Source organism: Monopterus albus, unplaced genomic scaffold, assembly GCF_001952655.1.
Source record: "Monopterus albus unplaced genomic scaffold, M_albus_1.0 scaffold61.1, whole genome shotgun sequence".
NCBI classification, from domain to species: Eukaryota; Metazoa; Chordata; class Actinopteri; order Synbranchiformes; family Synbranchidae; genus Monopterus; species Monopterus albus.
Window position 1 is genome coordinate 2,678,419 of NW_018127941.1, and position 2,624 is coordinate 2,681,042.

Consider the following 2,624-nt stretch of genomic DNA (forward strand, 5'->3'; position numbering starts at 1 on the left):
TTGTCGGTGCTCAGGTTTTCTCCCATAGTCCAAAGACTGGGTGTAAATATGTGTGCGTCTATTAGCCAAGCTGTACCCTTCCTTTCCTGGGATATACTCTGCTTTCCTGTGACTGAATCAAATAAATGATTTGGAACATAAAGGGATGGATGAAGAAAATGTGTAATTATTATGTATGAGTATTTACTTTATTTGTACTAGACTTAAGTAACCACATAAGAGCCACTTTCATTTTGTGTATTTGCTTCATGTGCTCATGTTTGCATTTTCTATTTATGTATTGTTTCATTTTATGTATTCTATAATTTCCTGTACATGCTTATACAGTATGTTCTTTAAACCTGTTTGCCCCTTTTGGTAATAAAGTTATTACTAGGATACTAAAAGTTATTTCTTATTTTTGCATTATATTAGTAGAAAAATAGCTATAGTGGCTGTAGTTTCATAGTACAATAGTAGCAGGTAAGGTAGTTAAATGTAATGTTAATGTTAAACAAGTAAAGTTAAATTAGCAGCTATATGGCAGCATGCACAAAAATATTCTATTTTATGTTTCTTTTTTATTTGAACATTTTGACATTGTGCAATGTTGAAAAGTTCGATTTTATATTCTGGGAATTATCGAAAAAACTTTCATTTTATTGGAATTTAATTTGCTGCAAGTTTTTTATTAAAAAACAAAACAAAACAAAACAAAAACCCAAACTCGGATCCATGCCCCTTGCTGTGTGTAACCGGCGTGGCTGGAGGGTTTTGCCACTAGTCGCCCATCATACTCCCCGGGACAGTAGCTGCTGTACATTCGTCCGACTTGTCCTTTTATCCTGCTGCCCTAGTGGAGGAGGGCAGCACCGCAGCTCTGAGTGGAGTTTCCTCTTTAGTTTCCCTGTTTGAGGGACAGGAACTCCCTGCTCTGCTTCTCTCCCCCGCCCATGATAATAACACGGCCAAAGAAAGATTCCTGCGGCCGACGGCAGAAAGAAGAACTTGCACCCGAGACGTCCGAAGTCGGACTTCTCAGTGACCAGAGGATCAACATTCCGGTTAAATGGCGCTTTAGGCGGCTCTGTTAAGGCACAAGTTTTCCCTGCTAACCAACAACTCCGGGTGAGTAGAAATGACTGTTTCTGGGAGTGTGTATCTCAGGCCAAGTTAACGACTCCACGGTTTCTTTAGGTGTAGCCTTCCCAGCACCGCCTTGTTAAAGTTGTCTGTTGAAAACGGGACGTTGCTATTTCAAACGGACTTGTGAATTATTAGCTCGCGGAGCTCAGCAGCTTGTTGCGGTGCTGAGCCGTTTTCCTGGCTCACAGGCCCGAGCTGTGACTAATCTCAGGCCACGGCACGGGGCAGGGACACGGCCATTACCGCAGATAGGCTACATGAGCACCTCCGTGGTTTCTCGCTTGGAGCTCAGTTTTAGAAGAATTTGTCACTTATAATTGTGAGTTGGGGTAAAGTTGGAGAGCTGTGTGTCCGTCAGGTGCGGCACCCACAGTCGGACAGAAGTTACTGTACAAAGAAGTAAAAGTTTTACACTGCTAGTTGGGCTAACTAACTGCGAGCTGTCCAATGTGAAACACAGTAATTCCTTATTTCTTTTGAGAACACCCCCACCCACCTATTTCTTTTGAACCCCACCCCCACCCACCTATTTCTTTGGGAATTACAGCAGTAGAGCAGTTGTGTTCACTGAACCAGTCTGTATCCCCCACCCTCCTGATGCTGCATTCACTGCCCAGATTTGAAATTTAGTAGGATAAGCATTTGGGACAAGGCCTTTTAGGCACGAAATGTGTAGTGTCCATCAAAAACAGTTAGGAAATTATTTGCCATTTTTAATATGATGAGTTGAACATTTTGGTTTTGTGCGTTTTAGTCATTGCTTTTTGGTAGTCTCATCAATGTAAGCTCGGAGGACACAAGGGAAGGAAGGAAGGAAGGGAGGAGGGAGGTTGATGTGGCATGAAGATACTACAGGTAAAACCGCATGTGTTGCTAATTTAGTGAAGTCTTGTTTTAGTCTTGTTTTTCCCCTCTGGTTTCTTCGAGGATGTTGTAAAGCCAAATAACACAGCTTCAATCATATAATACTGTAGTGTATAGTACAGTGGTGAGGCCACAGAAACTGAGTGGTGGGTTTCCAGTTCTCATCATTGTTTTGTGTTGATCACAGACTTAACTTTTTTTTAGAATTCAGATTTATTAAAGCTCTTAAGAGGAAGACTTTTGGCTTAGTTTGTCATTCATGGGAGTATTCATTTTGATGAATATGTTTAGTTTCATTTAGTTGTATCCCCGATAGATCAAGAAAATGAGTATGGCTGCAAGATAAGGCTATTGATTTAAGACTTTCTGGTGGTGTGTTGCTTCAGCCAGGAAGCATTGAAGTGAAGTATGAAAATGAATATTTTAGAGAACTTAAGTAAATTGTTATGCAAAAACCGAGATACTATGAGATTCATGTTGCATTGATAAGTGGTAACTGGTGTGAAATCATGCAAAGTAGGTGTTAAAATAGAATGGTGGGTGGGGGGGTCACACCTCAGCCAAGAGAAACATCTCCAACTTCCTGCAGCACTGTTTGGTGCTTTTATTGCATGTTTGTGTTCTGTTTGCCATCT

At 41.0% G+C, this 2,624-nt stretch overlaps 1 protein-coding gene across 2 annotated transcripts in view; it reads left to right on the plus strand.

Moving 5' to 3' along the window:
• The first annotated feature begins 709 nt into the window (after positions 1 to 709).
• cyfip1 (cytoplasmic FMR1 interacting protein 1) overlaps positions 710 to 2,624 on the plus strand; it is a 29,297-nt gene continuing 27,382 nt past the window's right edge. For both annotated transcript variants that reach the window (XM_020603399.1, XM_020603400.1), the window contains exon 1: positions 710 to 1,107. The gene's annotated coding sequence lies outside the window, so the exon portion shown is untranslated. The remainder of the gene's footprint in view (positions 1,108 to 2,624) is intronic.